Source organism: Oncorhynchus tshawytscha, linkage group LG05, assembly GCF_018296145.1.
Source record: "Oncorhynchus tshawytscha isolate Ot180627B linkage group LG05, Otsh_v2.0, whole genome shotgun sequence".
Classification (NCBI taxonomy): Eukaryota; Metazoa; Chordata; class Actinopteri; order Salmoniformes; family Salmonidae; genus Oncorhynchus; species Oncorhynchus tshawytscha.
Genome location: NC_056433.1, coordinates 41690035 through 41707173, shown reverse-complemented (window position 1 = coordinate 41707173; position 17139 = coordinate 41690035). Strand labels below are relative to the sequence as shown.

The window sequence follows — 17139 nt, the reverse complement described above, 5'->3', positions numbered from 1 at the left end:
GGTGTTTAGCTATGTGTTGTTTTAAGTGTCTTTTCGTTTGTCCTACATAGGCTTTTCCACATGAACCAGCTCAAAATGGCCAGAAACAAAGAACTTTCATCTGAAACTCATCAGTTTATTCTTGTTCTGAGAAATGAAAGCCATTCCATGTGAGAAATTGCCACGAAACTGAAGATCTCGTACAACGCTGTGTAATACTCTCTTCACAGAACAGCGCAAACTGGCTCTAACCGGAATAGAAAGAGGAGTGGGAGGCCCCGGAGCACAACTGAGCAAGAGGACAAGTAGTGTCTAGTTTGAGGACTTGTGAGGCGTCTGTTTCTCAACTGGTAGCTTCATTAAATAGTACCCGCAAAACACCTGTCTCAATGTCAACAGTGAAGATGCGACTCCGGGATGCTGGCCCTCTAGGCAGAGTGCCTCTGTGGAGTGTCTGTGTTCTTTTGCCCATCTTAATATTTTATTTTTATTGGCCAGTCTGAGACCTGGCTTTTTCTTTGCAACTCTGCCTAGAAGGCCAGCATCTTCACTGTTGACATTGAGACTGGTGTATTCCCAGGTACTATTTAATGAAGCTGCCAGTTGAGGTCTTGTGAGGCGTATTGAATCATGTAGTAACCAAAAAATCTATTTTATATTTGCCGTTCTTCAAAGTAGCCACCCTTTGCCTTGATGACAGCTTTGCACACTCTTGGCATTCTCTCAATGCATTTCAATTAACATGTGTGCCTTCTTAAAAGTTAATTTGTGGAATTTCTTTCATTCTTAATGCGTTTGAGCTAATCAGTTGTGTTGTGACAAGGTGGGGGGGTTATACAGAATATAGCCCTATTTGGTAAAAGACAAAGTCCATATTAGTGCAAGAACAGCTCAAATAAGTAAAGAGAAACAACAGTCTTTTCTTCAAGTGTAGTTGCAAAAACCATCAACTGCTATGAGGAAATTGGCTCTCATGAGGACCGCCACAGGAAAGGAAGACCCAGAGTTACCTTTGCTGCAGATAAGTTCATTAGAGTTAACTGCACCTCAGATTGCAGCCCAAATAAATGCTTCACAGGGTTCAAGTAACAGACACATCTCAACATCAACTGTTCAGAGGAGACTGCATGAATCAGGCCTTCATGGTCGAGTTGCTGCAAAGAAACTACTAAATGACACCAATAAGAAGAAGAAACTTGCTTGGGCCAAGAAACATGAGCAATGGGCATTAGACCAGTGGAAATCCATCCTTTGGTCTGATGAGTCCAAATTTAGAAATTTTGGTTCCAACCACAGTCTTCGTGAGACGCACATTAGGTGAACAGGTGATCTCTATATATGTGGTTCCCACCGTGAAGCATGGAGGAGGTGGTGTGGGGGTGCTTTGCTGGTGGCACTGTCTGTGATTTATTTAGAATTCAAGGCACACTTAAACAGCATGGCTACCACAGCATTCTTCAGCAATACGCCATCCCATCTGGTTTGCGCTTAGTGGGATTATCAATGTATTTTTTCAACAGGACAATGACCCAGATCACAAGTTTTTTTTTTTAGGTCAGTTTCACAGGAAAGGGTCTGAATACGGTATTTCTGTTCACATTTTTCTGAATAAATGTAAAACCATTTCTGCTTTATCATTATAGGGAAATTATGTGAAGATTGAGGATTTATTTTTCTTTTATCAATGTTAGAATAAGACTACTGTAACATAAACAAGATGTAGAAAAAGTGAAGGGGTCTGAATACTTTCCGAATGCAACTGATTATTGAAAGTATATCCATTTGTAAAATGCTTTTTTAGAGGGCGGTACCACTTTAGCCTGTGTAATGAAAGCAATAATGAATATTGTCATTTAGAAGAGAGCATTTCCATTCACAAACTGCTTTTTAGAGCAGTACATTGAACATAAAGAAACGCAACATCTAACAATGTCAAAGATTTTACTGAGTTATACAGTTCATATAAGGAAATCTGTCATTGAAATAAATTCATTAGGCCCTAGTCTATGGATTTCACATGACTGGGAATGCATCGGTTGGTCACAGATACCATTTTTAAAAAGTAGGGGCGGTGAATGTGCTCAATGAGTGATGTGTCTGGTGAGTATGCAGGCCATGGAAGAACTGGGACATTTACAACTTCCAGGTATTGTGTACAGATCCTTGCGACTTGCCTTGGTTGAATGGCACGTCATTGGGCCTCAGGATCTCGTCACGGTATCTCTGTGCTTTCAAATTGCCATCGATAAATTGCAATTGTGTTCATTGTCTGCAGCTTATGCCTGCCCATACCATAACCCCACTGCCACCATCAGCAAACCAGCTCGCCCACACAACACCATATACTCTGTCTGCCATCTGTCTGGTACAGTTGAAACTGTGATTCATCTGGGAAGAGCACACTTCTCCAGCGTGCCCATGGCCATCGAAGGTGAGCATTTGCCCACTGATGTTGGTTATGACGCTTAATTGCAGTCAGGTCAAGACCCTGGTGAGGATGACGAGCATGCAGATGAGCTTCCCTGAGATGTTTTCTGACAGTTTGTGCAGAAATTCTTTGGTTGTGCAAACAGTTTCATGAGATATCCAGGTGGCTGGTCTCTGATGATTCCGCAGGTGAAGAAGCCTGATGTGAAGGTCCTGGGCTGGCATGGTTACACATGGTCCGCAGTTGTGAGGCCGGTTGGACGTACTACCAAATTCTCTAAAACAATGTTGGAAGCGGTTTATGATAGAGAAATGTAATATTAAATTCCCTGGCAACAGCTCTGGTGGACATTTCTGCCGTCAGCATGCCAATTGCACGCACTCTCAACTTGAGACATCTGTGGCATTGTTGTGTGACAACTGCACATTTTAGAATGGCCTTTTATTGTCCCCAGCACGAGGTGCACATGTGTAATGATTGTGCTGTTTAATCAGTGTCTTGATATACCACACCTGTAAGGTGGATGGTTTATCTTGGCAAAGGAGAAATGCTCACTAACAGAGATGTAAACAAATTTGTGAGTAATAAGGTTTTTGTGTGCATTGAAAATATCTGGGACCGTTTGTTTCAGCTCATGAAACATGGGGCAAACACTTTACATGTTGCGTTCATATTTTTGTTCAGTGTATAATAGACTACAAAATATGCTCCCCAAAGACTCTTTTGACCCTTGTTTACAATTAGCACCTTTTTGTGAGACCTTTTATATATTTTTCATAGAAGCAATACTCCATATTTTCTCTTTGGCTCATGAACTTCCTCAGCTTTCAAAGAGCTACAGTGCTTGGAGTTGACATTGTATGGTGGCTGAACCTCTTCATTGAAATGTCCCAATAATCTCTCCTTTCTCCCGAATTATGCACTTATTCCCCCCCTTGGATTTGAAAGGAAATTACAGATATATGGAACTTTTTCCAGCCAATGCCTATACCAATCCAATAATTTTACATTTGTGGGGAGAATTGAACAAGTACACAGTTCAGGAGGAATGAGAGATTATTGGGACTGAATTTAGTTGTGAGATTTTAGTTATGGGGTTTTGCGTATCAGCTGGTAAATCAAAGGAAGGCGTTAAGGTCTCCATAATGCTAATAATTAATTGATTAGGGGTCATTAGCCATGCTGCCTAGAATAAACAGCCTTTGTTAGCATCGGCGCTAACCTCTGACAGAAACAGATGAATACCTCAGGGTTGGAGGTTTTTGAACATTTTGGTGCCGAGGAGGGAGGGGAACTTTTCTCTCTTATGCTCTCCTTGGTTTCCTTTTCTGCTCCTTCTCTTCACTCTTAGAAAAAAAGGTGCTACTTAGGACCATAAAGGGTTCTTATGCTGTCCCTGAAGGTATTGGTTATTGATTCCAACTTTTAAAGTGCTTTTGGGGGTTATTCATTGAGGGGAAGGGTTCTACCTTGAACCAAAAGGGTTCTACCTTGAACCAAAAAAGGTTATCATACAGGGACAGCCGAAGAACCCTTTATCTTTTGTTTCCCCCAGAGTCTTTTTCGGGCACTGTTTAGCGCAACGGAATGTCACTGTACTTTAGCAAAGCATCTAAACTATTTGTTTAGAAACAAAACATTCTGAGCGAGGTGGGCAGATGATCAAAGGGTTTTGGCAGAGAGGCATTGCTACGGGTCCTGCCTACCCCTTGACTCGGCTGCCCCTGATATTACCATCTTAAAATGACAAACCTCTGAAAGGAAATCGAGCAGTGTATTCATAACACTGACACTCCGTTATTACAATGTTTGGGTTCTCTCTGTTCCTTTCCTTCTCTCCTTTCCGGGTCTTCCTCTGTCTGGCACGGCTTGATATAGTGGCATTTTTTAAGTCGCGTCTTTGAAGTCAAAAGGACTCGCTAGCAATGTGTTTTCTCAAGTCTGACTAACTCTGTACACTGAGCAGTTGAACTCCAGCAGAGGTTCTGTCTTAATGTTGTCGTCAATGGGTAAAGTTTACAAGACTTGTTGTTAAGGAGACAATATATAATTAGTGCATGCAAAGCTGCATCAATAAGCATGCATAAGAACAGATTTCTTACTATAATTGGGGACTTGAGTTTTTCCTTGCCATATGAATCGACCAAGGAAAACTCTTTGTACTATTTTAGGCATAAATATATATATTGCAAAGCCCTAAAATTCTCCCATGGCTGATGTTTTGTTTGAGGATTGCTGTGGGGCTAGTTTTAGTTTAGATGTGTTGGATGTAGAAAGGCCCTACCAGAGGATGGAGACAATTAGGAATTGTGAGGGAGGGGGGATTGTTTGGATGACTGCTCTGGGTGGTCTACAGCTAGACAGACATGTCTCTACTGGTTGTTTTACACACATGCTACGGTAAAACCATGTCTCTACTGGTTGTTTTATTGCACACGCTACGGTAAAACCATGTCTCTACTGGTTGCTTTACTGCAGACGCTGTGGTAAAACCATGCATAGACATTTCTATACACACCTTACGGTAAAACCATGCAGAGGGGTTATGGTATGGGGAGGCATACGCTACGGACAACGAATACAATTGCATTTTATCGATTGCAATTTGAATGCACAGCAATACAGTGACGATCATGAGGCCAATTTTTTTAAAGGTATCTGTCACCAATAGATGTATGTAATCCCAGTCGTGTGAAATCCATAGATTAGGGTCTAATAAATGTATTTCAGTTGACTGATTTCCTCATATGAACTGTAACTCAGGAAAATCTTAGAAAATAAAATATATTTCTTTATTCTATTTTCAATACATTTGCAAACATTTCTAAAAACATGTTTTCACTTTGTCATTATGGGGTATTGTTTGTAGATGGGTGAGAGAGTTGTTTCATCCATTTTGAATTTAGCCTGTACCACAACAAAATGTGGGATAAGTCAAAGGGTGTGAATGCATTCTGAAGGCACTGTATATTACACGGTTTACTTCTGGTGGACATGTACAAAAGGTGCGTTTCTTTGAATGCCCCCCCTGTTTTTATTTGTGTGAATTCCGTCGTTTAGTCACCAGAGAGCAGCTCTTTTATTGTGCGTACATGTTTGAGAGGGCATAAATGTGTGGGTGGTCCCCATGTTTCTACTGTAGTGAGCAGCACATATATCTGCTAATGAAGGAATAAATTGGCGAGTCGTGCCATATCTTTCCTAATGAAGAATGCCCTACTTGGTTTTAGCAAGAATGAGAGAGATTCAGTCACCGGAATAAAGGCCTAATTTTTCTTCCCGCTCTCAGCCACAGCAGCACTGCCAACCGCATCCCAGTAATATTTAACATCAAAGCGAGGTATTAACAATCAAGGTCAATCATTGTTCCTTCTCTGTGAATGTAGATCCATTTAAATAGTTAAGGTGCTGTATTTCACCATCAAATCCATATTTAGCACATCACTTTTGGAATGGACATTTTTAGTCCTTCCGTTTTATACATTTTATTTTAAAAAACGATTGAAAGAGGTTTTGCTAATTTATTCCACCACGTCTATTTTGGATATGGCATAGTTATACAATAGGCTGTTCTTTACCCTCTATGGTATACATTAAGGAGGAAAGACATTCTACAGTTAGTATTATAACCAGCATATGGGAAATTTAGTAACTGGGGTGCATTAAAAAGTACATCTGGATATTTAACCAGGGGAAAATCTCAGGGGCCACAGTGGTGACCGGTTGGCCTGGCTGGTATTTGCGCTATGGCAGGCAGGGAAGGAAGGGACTGAGTGCTCCCAGCTGCAGCTGGGATCTATTCAGCAAGCCTAGAAATTTCATGAATAGAGCTGACACAGTTCCTTATGAATAGAGCTGACACGATTTCCTATTCTACATGACAGACAATCATATCCATTCTACACAATACATTTCTATCTGAACAGGCTGAAAAGGCCCCTGGGTTCTACTGTGGGCCGACTGGCCAGAGGAATCTCAGTATTTATTATGTACAATAATGACAGATATGACTCCTTGCAATGAGACATACCCAATAGTGGGGGTTCTCTTTGTCTAACTCTAACAACGTTGTGTGTGTGCGTCTGTTTGTGTGTCTGTTTGTGTGTGTGTGTGTGTGACTAGTTAGTTAGTGACAGTAGTATTATTGAGTTTATCTCCTTGTTTCAGGTGCTTATTTCGCAGTAAGTTTTCTTCACAAGAGACAAACATTGGCTCATTCTGTTCAGAACAACCCAGGATATGATGCCATATCTTCTTGTAACTGTACATCAAACATAGTGATCATTAATGTTGTCGCTGAATATGACATGAGTTTTATGATAGGGGAATGTGAAGTGCACATTTTGGACTCACGGGTGTTTGGCTTGCTTGTATGACATTAAATTGGTATTTATTATAATCCTCAATGTCTCATCTTTCAAAAATTCAGAGTCCTCTTAATTTCCAGAATTTCTCTCTCACAAAACAGAAAATTTGCAAATGTTGCCCAATTATCGGGTGGAATGAGGGGAACTTCTTGTGGCGTGCGGTGCAGAAGTTCAAGAATGGCTGTCAGTCAAAACCCATACGGCGCTGTGAATCGCAGAGCCTGAGCTCTGATGTCATTTAGAAGATGCTACTGTACAGCCATTGTGTTCCATTTTAGGCGCTTATCAGTGCCCAAATCTGCAATTTTCCACCCATATACAGGTACGAGTATAAAGGGCTACTGTTGCATATTAGTGAATGCATTTACTTTGCAGTAAGAACTTTGTTGCTCCCCTCATACTGGCCTGTGCATCTTCTCAGAGAGAGACCTTTTTGTCATAGGTCTGCTGCAGGATAATTAGGGTTGGTTTCTGTCTTGGTGTCTGTGGTAGTAGGCTCATGCTGATCATTCTGAGTGTGTGAGATGCTGTTGGTGTCTTGGACTGCTCTGGGGTGATGTTTCCTATAGGTACAGTTCTATGATCAGCTTTCCCTCCCCTAATACTAACCTTAACCATCAGTGGGGAAAATGCCAAACTAACTCAAGATCAGCGTTTGGGAGAAACTTCACTCTACACCGGCCTAGGCTCCCTTCAACCAGCTTCTATAATCATGGTACAATTGCATTGCTAATGGAAAATACTAAAAGATACTGATAAACTCAGCATCCTCTCACTGTCAACTGCGTTTATTTTCAGAAAACGTAACGTAAATATTTGTATGAACATAAGATTCAACAACTGAGACATAAACTGAACAAGTTCCACAGACATGTGACTAGCAGAAATTGAATAATGTGTCCCTGAACAAACGGGAGGGGGGGGTTAAAATCAAAATTAACAGTCAGTATCTGGTGTGGCCACCAGCAGCATTAGGTACCGCAGGGCATCTCCTCCTCATGGATTGCACCACATTTGCCAGTTTTTGCTGTGAGATGTTACCCCACTTTTCCACCAAGGCACCTGTAAGTTCCCGGACATTTCTGTGGGGAATGGCTCTAGCCCTCATCCTCCGATCCAATAGGTCCCAGACGTGCTCAATGGGTTTGAGATCCGGGCTCTTCGCTGGCAGAACACTGACATTCCTGTCTTGCAGGAAATCACGCACAGAATGAGCAGTATGGCTGGTGGCATTGTCATGCTGGAGGGTCATGTCAGGATGAGCCTGCAGGAAGGGTACCACGTGAGGGTGGAGGATGTCTTCACTGTAACGCACAGCACTGAGATTGCCTGCAATGACAACAAGCTCAGTCCGATGATGCTGTGACACACCGCCCCAGACCATGACGGATCCTCCATCTCCAAACATCCCCCTCCAGAGTACAGGCCTCGGTGTAACGCTCATTCCGTCGACGATAAACGCAAGTCCGACCATCACCCTTTGTGAGACAAAACCACGACTCGTCAGTGAAGAGCACTTTTTGCCCGTCCCGTCTGGTCCAGCGACGGTGGGTTTGTGCACATAGGTGACGTTGTTGGTGATGTCTGGTGAGCACCTGCCTCAGCCTATTGCGGGCAGTCTGATGGAGGGATTTTGCATTCGTGGTGTAACTCAGGCAGTTGTTGTTGCCATCCTATACCAGTCCCACAGGTGTGATGTTCGGCTGAACCGATCCTGTGCAGGTGTTATTACACGTGGTCTGCCACTGCGAGGATGATCAGCTGTCCGTCCAGTTTCCCTGTAGCACTGTCTTAGTCATCTCTCAGTACGGACATTGCAAATTATTGCCCTTTCCACACCTGCAGTCCTCATACCTCCTTGCAGCATGCCTTAAGGCACGATCACGCAGATGAGCAGGGATCCTGGGCATCTTTCTTTTGGTGTTTTTCAGAGTCAGTAGAAAGGCCTCTTTAGTGTCCTAAGTTTTCGTAACTGCGATCTTAATTGCCTACTGTCTGTAAGTTGTTAGTGTCTTAATGACCATTCCACGGGTGCATGTTCATTAATTGTTTATGGTTCATTGAACAAGCATGGGAAACAGTGTTTAAACCCTTTACAATGAAGATCTGCAAAGTTATTTTGATTTTTACGAATTCTTTTTGAAAGACAGCGTCCTGAAAAAGGGACGTTTCTTTTTTTGCTGAGTTTAGCTTCGACATTGACTATGAAAACTTGAACCGTATATGTGTCCTATACGTCTTGTTGCAGATTCAGAAATCACAGGAATTTGGTGTATGCACCCTGTTAGCTGGTTTGATGAGCATTGTGTGAACGCAGACACACACACACACACACACACACAGTGTCGCTATTAAGACCTTCAGAATGAGAGCAGAGAGGACGGCACGGCTAATGGATGACTATTGATGTTTTCATCAGCCAATGTAAGGGATACTGGAGTGATTGTGGTTATTATTCACTATTTAACTCTCCATCTATCTTTCTCTCTCTATCTGGCATTCTCTCCCTCTTAATTTCTATCTCAGTCCTCTCTCTTCCCTCTCTCCATTTCTATCTCAGTCTGTCTCTGGATTTCTGTTTCCATCCATCTGTCTCTTTCTCTCGGTTTCTGTATCTGGCTTTGTATCTCTTTCAGGTTTTCCATCTCTGCTCTCTCTCTCTCTTTCTGTCATCTCTCTCACACACACACACACACACACACACACACACACACACACACACACACACACACACACACACACACACACACACACACACACACACACACACACCACACAGTGGAGGCTGGTTGGAGGAGCTATAGGCTCATTGTAAAGGAATAAATGGAATGGTATCAAACTCCATTCCAACTATTACAATGAGCCTGTCCTCCTATAGCTCCTCCTACCAGCCTCCACTGACACACACACACAAACACTTGGCCTGTCCTGTAGAGTCAGGTGGGACCCAAATGTACTACCTCATGGTTGTATTCATTAGGCATCTTATATGAAGAAAAAAAACTGACTGAATTAAGGAGGAATTACCTAGACTTTCCCATTTTCGGTTGCATGCCCTAAATAAAGAGCGCAACACAGATCCCTCTCACTGACATGCACGTCAGTGGGCTGACCAGGAGTGGAGATGTGGCCTAGCTGGCCTGACATGTTCTTATCATCTGTGGTCAATCTAATGGCTGGCTCCAACGTCCACCCAGTCCACATAACCAAAGGATCAGTGTGCATAGTTATTGTGTAGAGAAACATCATGTGGTTTTAAAGAACAGAAAACTGCCCTATTATCCAAACTTATGTGTTAAACACTAAACATTTTGTCATATTTTATATTGGCTTTTGTCAAAGAATGAATCGATTATGTGAATAGGTCTGTAACAAAGGATTAAATAGGGGGCAATAGATGAGGGAATAAGGGCAACCCCTACTAACTTTTGAGTTGAACAGGCCAATTCCTTATTGTAGGGATGAATAAGGGACTATGAAAGTTTTGTGTGACCACTACGCTCAGAACAGGTGTGTCGACCAAAATGTAATAGAATTCCAAAATTGTTTAGCTGGTCCATACTCAAAAAGGAGATTCAAGGTTTATTTTTTAAATTGTATTTTTAGTATATATTTCATTCAGGGGTAGGTAGATAGACAAAGGTTTCGGCCTAAACCTTCTTCAGTGTCATGACAATTTAGGAGTGAATAAGGGAACATTTGTTTGCCACTGTCTTGTTGCACATTATACTGAAAGTGTAGTGCCTTTTGAACAATGGATGAGCAATGGCTTTAATGTGTAGATGGGTAAATGTGTAGCCATAAAGGCACTCTATGAAATACATGGTATGAGATACATAATATAGGCGTTTGTGAACCTCTTCTTCTCAGTTACCACAGTGAGACTAACTGCCTGAGCCACTCCCCCCATCCCCCAGCTTAACGGTGTGTGTGTGTGTGTGTTTATTTGTGTGAGCTCACCCGTGTTTTGAGAGAGCCCAAAATATGCATACAGTCTGCTAGGCTACAGTTCTGCCGGTCTTTCTAGTTAGCAGTAGCGGCAGATTAGCAAGCCCAGTGCCCAAATGGAGGATTGCTTTCTTTGTGTGCTATTCACATGAGGCCTGGTGCAGGGAAACTGCTGCCATTTTGGTTTTGTCTGAGTGGAGCTTTGGTTTGAGCGAGTCTGTGGTTTGTTCAGTGCTTAGTGGCTGGGCGTCAATACAGGTGTCACAGCCTGTCCTCTCGTGTGTGTGTGTCCTCACCACTCCATAATGGCCTTCCTGCCACAGGATCCCACACACACACACACAAACACACAATTACTGTAATCAACCCCATCAAACCCAGCCTGTTACATGGAGGGTGTGTGTGTGTGTGTGTTTGAGTGCAGCGAGAGGGAGTGTGTGTGGCTTTGTTGTAGTATATTTTGCCTGTGCTCTTATCATTGTTCTTCAAATGTCTTCAAGTATTTTTCAGGGATTTTTATGCAATTGAAATCCTTGGTCTGGTCCAAAACTTTTTTATTATTAATAATTTTTTGTGATGGAAAAATGCTTTCAGTTTAAACTTAAATGACTAAAATCAGATAGAAAATATAATGGACCTATTTAAAAATTAAAATTATATAATCTTTGAGAACTAACAATCACCAAAATAAAAGCTACACAGTCGGAAGAATAAAAAAATAAATATTTTATTCATATTTATTTTGTTATTATATTTAAGCAGAAGAATACTGTATTAGCCATGGCAAAATTAATAGAGTTGCAGGAAATTAGCTCTAAAACTACAATATTTTCTTTCTGCTCCATAGCAAAGTGTGTAGAATTGCAGGAAATTTCCTTTAAAACAGCAAAGAAATATCTCCACTCCATAGTGAAATGTGTAGAATTGCAGGAAATTGGCCTAAAATGTTTTACATTTCTCTACACCGCCAAGATGGGGTCCTCTATAATTTCCTTAAATTCTGCTGCGCCAACGGGTAAGGCACGCCCACTCACTTTAAGCCCCTTTTTTTGATCCAGAATTATTTTTTTTTTTTCAAATGTCAAAATAGTAACCTTGTATTTTATATTTTTCTTTCTGTGTGTGTGTCCGTGCGTGCATGACAGCAGGACACAGAACAACTCGAGAGACCATTCAGCTGTGAAGAGACAGAAGAAGCCAGAAGATCACACAAACACCCAAAGGTGAGATGCAGGTGAGCATTAAGATGGAGGTAAACAGATCACATAGTGTGTGTGAGAGAGCTGCAGACGGGCTGAGCTAACCAGTCTGTACCTACTGGCAGCTTGTAAATCTAACACAAAAACAGGAAGGAATTTCCTCCTCAGATAGACAACCTGTCTGCAATACATTACTTTACCCTAATGCCATTATGTAGATACAACATATAACTACTTTGGTAGCCAGAATGTAACTACTGCAGATGAGGTCTATGAAAATGTTTTATTATAGTGTAGCCTAATAAAAAATTTACTTACCAAATGCTCTGTTAAATTCCTTACTAGTGTAGTTACATGTAACTAATTACACCAAAAGATTACAAGTTCCCATAACTACAGTGTATGAAGTGTGGATGGATGAAAACAGCCTGAAACTGAGAGGGACTACCTGGACTTGTCCAATTAGAAACTCAAATTTTTGTTGTCCAATCGCTTCCCTAATGAACATCACCCAGTAGCCTGCTGCCCTGCGAGGAAACCAGTCTGTCCTGTATTGTATTGTGTTGCCTGGCTGTCCCTAACCAGTTGTCACAAAATATTCCTTGTGTCATCGCTGCACCCCCTCATGTCTGAAAGGAGCTCTCTGAGTTGTAAAATAGTCTAAAATTCACACACTGCTACGATAGCAATGTGCAGACAGCTCCATTGTTATTTTTACGTAATTTGATTGCGCCAAACGATTTGTCACTAGAGTTTGTTGTTTTTAGATATGGGTCCCAATACATGTGGTTGTAATTTGGCTGTCTTCTCTTTCTCATTCATCCAAAAATAGATCAAATCGTCTCCATTTCAGCAATGGAGACATTTGTAGAGAAGGTTATGTACAACCTTGTTCTGTATGCTTTGACTATTGGGGAAATCCCTTTAACACAAAGCCTTTACATTGAGTCGCACATTCACAGTGGTCTCCAACCGACCATCGTCTTACAACAATGAAGTGGTCAAATGTCAGAGCTGCTCATACCATTAAGACCAGCTTGTCTGAGTGAAAAAGACTACCCCCTCCTCCCCCCCTAGCCCCATATACTGTAGACTTCCACTTCCTCCGGCCCGTTGGCAGTCATGCCCAGCCCCGTCACTCCGATTTGGGCTTGGACGTCAGCTCAGGGTCCATCTCTGACTCTTGACCAAACCAGTCTGAGTCCTCTGGACGTAGAACACCTTGGAGTACACTGCCATTACCTCTGCTGATCCGCTTCTGTCAATTCGCACAATGTCAATCCAATGGCTTAATAAGGGGCCAGGGATCAGGGAGTTTGATGTGGCCCTCGAGCAAGGACTGGCTGTACTTTTGGTCATGTTTCCGGAGCAAGCTAATAAAGGCCTGGTTAGGAATTAGTACATTTTTTTGCAGTACGGAATAGACAAGAGAATTTAGCTAATGAAGAAGGGTCAACATATAGATAGTCTCCTGTTCACTTTGTCCACCCGTGAGAAAAAAACATCCTTGAAAGACAGTCACATTCTGTTCATTACTACATTTAGATTAAATTAAATGACTGAACACATTTTAGTATTACTCACATTAATTATTGAAAAAGCGCCACACACATTCCATGAGAGTGCATGCACCGATTTTTGGCGTGGTCACAAATGCAGATGACTGTCTTGCCTTTGAAAGGTCCCCACATCATAGTGAAACTTCAGATGCTATCAATTAGCATGACTCAGCAGGTTGTGTTGACGCTAAGGTCTCTCAGTTGAGGTAGCTAGCAACACATGCCGATAGACTACATGCCGATAGAAACCACCCCTAGCGCTCTCACGGTGCGCTGTTTACCAAGACTCAAATGAGTCAGGACTTTCAAGATGACTAAAAGATGACTAAAGTCTCAACCGCTACCGAGAGTGAAAACAAATGTGTTTTCCTGCTCCGCGTACAGTTTAACAAAAAGTGAAGTACATGACCTTGCATTAAATGTGTCTAAGACAAATAAGCCGCTGAACTTAAGGTTAAACTAGGAGCAAAATTATAACGTGTGAAATGCTTTGAATAATTATATTAGGACAAAAAATATTATATTAGAACATTGCATTGTATTATAATACCCTCCACCCCCACTTTCCCTTTGCCCTCAAAACAGCCTCAATTGGTTGGGGCATGGACACCTCAATGTGTCGAAAGCATTCCACAGGGATTTTGACCCATTTTGACTCCAATGCTTCCCACAGTTGTATCACGTTGGCTGGATGTCCCAGCAGCGTTGTAGTTCTTGACACAAACTGGTGCACCTGGCCCCTACTTACCATACCCCGTTCAAAGGTACTTAAATCTTTTGTCTTGCCTATTCACCCTTCGTAATTGCACACACACAATCCTTGTCTCAGTTGCATCAAGGCATTAAAAAATCCTTCTTTAACCAGGTCTCCTCCCCTTCATCTACTCTGATTTGAAGTGGATTTAACAAGTGACATCAATAAGGGATCACAGCTTTCGCCTGGATTCACCTGGTCAGTCTATGTCATGGAAATAGAAGGCGTTCATAATGTTTTGTACACTATACATTATAGGGAAAGGGGGTGCCACTCAGTATACAATTGGCAATCAGGACATTGAACGGTCTGTGAAACAAATGGGGCTTTATTGGAAATTGACATGTTAATAGGTTTAGGTTTATTAACCCAACCGAAGTGCATATTTAAATTCTTAATGCCTCCCTTTCTCTCCCTTGCTTTCTCATCTATGCCAGAGGACGAGACCAAGAGGAAGCAGAGAAGATGTCTGCATTAATTTCCAAGCGTTCAGTCTCTCTACATATATTTCACGTGGGTGAGCAATATGAGATGGTTTCAGTCTTTTAAGTATAATAAAACACTCAAAGTTAAATAACCATCCTCTTATAACAACAGGTAAATGGAGGCGTCTGAAAAGTGACTTTAAGACATGAGGGACAATGGCCATGTCTTTGTGGTGTCCTTCTAGCTCTGAGAGAGAGAGAATAAAAGAGGGATGAGAGAGAGAATAAAAGAGGGATGGAGAATAAAAGAGGGACAGAGAGAGAATAAAAGAGGGAAGAGAGAGTGAATAAAACAAGAGTGAAGAGTGAGAATAAAAGAGTGAAGAGTGAGAATAAAAGAGGGATGGGGAGAGAATAGAGGTATGGAGAGAGGGGGAGAATACATGTGGGTGAGATAATAAAGGAGGGATGGAGAGAGAGAATAAGAGGGATGAACGAGAAATAGGGAGAATAAAAGAGGGATGGAGAGGGAGCAATAGAGAGGCCCAGCTGCTCATTGCCATGGCTGGACTACTGCTTTTGGGGCCCGGGGCACCGACCTCCAGGCGGGTCTCTTTTGAGAAACTGCATTTCAACACATTTTGTGTTGAAGAAAAAGCAGTTTTGTAATAGTATTCTACACATTTCTCTACACAAGAGAAATGTTAGTTTTTCTGTTTTTATAGCTCATCTCATGCTATTGTTCATATTTTGCCATGAGGCTGAGAGAATGTTTTGAAGTTTTATAGGTAATTTTCTGCACATTTTGCTATCTGGGTGGTGGCCCCCGACCTCCATTCGGTAATCCAGCCCTGCCTATTGCTCTCCTCATCTCGAAGCAGCAAACTGTCAGCCCGACTGTCAGCCCGACTCACCATCAGGCCCTGTTTTCCCCAGTGAACATTCAACGCTGTCGGTGAGTTTGAGTTAAATTGACAAAAACCATCGACCGTTGAGTGTACCCTGTGGCCAGCCCAACTCTCAATGTGACCAGAGGAAGAAGGAAGATGAACACTATGGTCCTATCTGCCTCTCCACCCCTCTGCATCTACCCCCCTCCTAAACACACACACACACACACACACACACAGAAACCAATCCTCCAGCCTTTAACCACAGCAAAGGTCACAATCAACATTCATTGCTGTCGGTGGGTTTAACTAAGTGGAAAAGCTCGCTGAACAATGAATGCTACTGTGTCCCCGATTTCCACGCCAACCAAACGTCAGAGGGGATATCGTCCAGATTTGCTGATTATTGTGTATATATATTATATATTATATTTTCCCCCACAGGCTTGTATGGAGAATGTAAGTAGACATAGCATCATATAAAATCTTGATAATGCTTGTTGGAGCTTTCTTATGTGGCTATGGGAGAAGGGGGAATAAAATGTATATATCCAACCATCCATATGATTCTGTGTACATTTTTTTTGACTGAGGGTCATAAGGATTTTGAAAGGCATATTATAGGTCTCTTTTGCTAAATATATATATATCTTTAATCTCAATAGCTAAATATACCATAGACAGTTATTACCAAGGTTTAAAGATGGGAATTTTCCTCAATAATTTACATAACTTTAACTGAAAATCTGAAGACACTTTTTAGCCCCTTACTCCTTCACGATATGGGGGACTGTCATATTTAGCTCACATGCGCCTACTGTAAAATTATACGATTGTCTAGTTTGACAGATCGAGGACAGAATATGTCCTGATGCAATAGCCCCAAGAATTGTCTTGGAGAAACAGTAAGTGCATCCTAACCCACCCTTAGTGATTACGGTATTTAGTAGGCATTATATAATAAATGTATACACTAAAATATACAGTGAAAACAGAGGAAGGCATGTCATACGAATTCCAAATGGTTAATAGTGTGCCTGGAATTTGACTAGAAGTTAATTTTATACATTTATGATTTGTTACAAAGTGTTCTCCTACATTATACATTTCTCTGGTCATTGCAGTATTTTCCATGAAATAACACTTGAATAATATAATCACAGAGGAATTTGTGACCCATTATGCTTTTATTTGTCTAAAGATAGATAGCAAAAATAAGAACACATGACAAAAGTTTGAATGTTTCCATGTGTAATAGTACCAGTGGAGGCTGCTGAAGGGAGGGCGACTCATAGTAATGGCTGGACTGGAGAGAATTGAATGGCATCAAACACATAGAAACCATGTGTTTGATTTATTTGATACCGTTCCAGTCATTTCACTCCAGCCATTACCACGAGCCCGTCCTCCCCAATTAAGGTGAAACCAACCACCTGTGAATAGTACAATAGATCACCCTCAATTGCTTATGGTTTGCCCCAGTGTGCTGTCTGTTTCTGCCATAGAGATTAGAGGTCGACCGATTATGATTTTAACCCTGATACCGATACCGGTTATTGGAGGACCAAAAAAAGCCGATACCGATTAATC

General features: G+C 41.6%; 1 long non-coding RNA gene across 1 annotated transcript in view; it reads left to right on the top strand.

Moving 5' to 3' along the window:
• The window catches only part of LOC112251774, a 36300-nt gene extending 21332 nt beyond the window's left edge, over window positions 1-14968 (top strand). Inside the window, exons 3-4 of the long non-coding RNA XR_002953710.2 lie at window positions 11868-11945; window positions 14672-14968. This is a non-coding gene — a long non-coding RNA (uncharacterized LOC112251774). The remainder of the gene's footprint in view (window positions 1-11867; window positions 11946-14671) is intronic.
• Window positions 14969-17139: the final 2171 nt, after the last annotated feature.